Source organism: Bremia lactucae (genome assembly GCF_004359215.1).
Source record: "Bremia lactucae strain SF5 chromosome Unknown BlacSF5_NotPlaced_11_SHOA01000003.1_306292bp, whole genome shotgun sequence".
NCBI classification, from domain to species: Eukaryota; Oomycota; class Peronosporomycetes; order Peronosporales; family Peronosporaceae; genus Bremia; species Bremia lactucae.
The window spans coordinates 83089-84305 of record NW_027152023.1 but is presented as its reverse complement, the minus strand read 5'-3'; positions in this window follow the sequence as shown (position 1 = coordinate 84305).

The window sequence follows — 1217 nt, the reverse complement described above, 5'->3', positions numbered from 1 at the left end:
ACGGATATTGCTTCTTCAAGCGTATCCAGTTCCAAGCGGAACAGGTGGGTCTTTACGGGACCATCCGTAAGACCTTGCATGAACACCGTAATCAACGTGTGTTCATGAACTGGGTTATTTGTAATACAACTCGCTAAGAGTCGTATGTGCTGGGCATATGCGTGCACATCACGCTTGCCTTGCTTAAGTTTCAGAAGCTCTGAACGAGCTCTGAACTCAGCCCTTGGTGGTTCAAACGTCTGTTTGAGTCGGGTTTTAAAAGCCTCTAGCGACCCAAAGACGTATGGGTCGCGCAACTTAAGGCCCAATGCCCAAGTTTTGGCACGACCTGCCAGATTTGATTGAGCGAATGCGATTTGCATTTGCTCGTCGATGATGTGACGTGCCCTTATGGCATCGTCTAACTCGACAAACCATCTCAAGAGGGAGTCTTCTTCGACTACCCTATACTTAGAGATGTCAATCTTTAAAGTTTCGGGACGACGCGTTTGCGTCATCCCAGGTACAGGGGTCTGTACCTGTTGTAACCTCAACAGTTCTGCCTGTTGAGAGCCTTGCTGATTCAGCAAGGCTACTTTTCCTTCATCTCGTCAAGTTCATTTTGTATGAACTTGGCGATGGTTGAATGAAGGGCATCTTTGTCTAAGTTGGACAGCAATGCCAGGATTGCATCGTTTCCTACGGTCGAACTCATTCGTTCAACCGCACTCCTTTCTATATCACTTAGAAAGGAATAGCTTTCAGGGGAAACGTGATGCGTATTCCCACTATCATCTAACATGTCCATGTCAGATGTGGAAAATGTGGTCCTTGGACGGACTACAAAGTGCTACCAGGTGTAACGGGACACTACGACTTGTACTGTTTCAGTACAAGTCCACTTCGCAATGCTTCAGTTGCGAGTGGTGCCTACGTTATTTCACGTACACTAGTACGTGCAGAGGACGACTTCTCTTAAGGCAACTAGCTTTAAGAGGGTAAAATGGAAACTGTATTAAAAATATAATTAAGTGTCTCTTGTTTTTATCTTTGTAGATGCTAACTTAATTATAATCTAATACTAAACATCTAATGAATTCTTATCTCTATCTTATCTGTAACTCTCTCTTTGATTACTCCTTTAGCTGATTAGTCTGCGGAATAAATAGGTATAATTGTCTATACCTATTTATTGATAAGAGTAATATCCTGCAGATATTATCTACCTTTTAGATAAG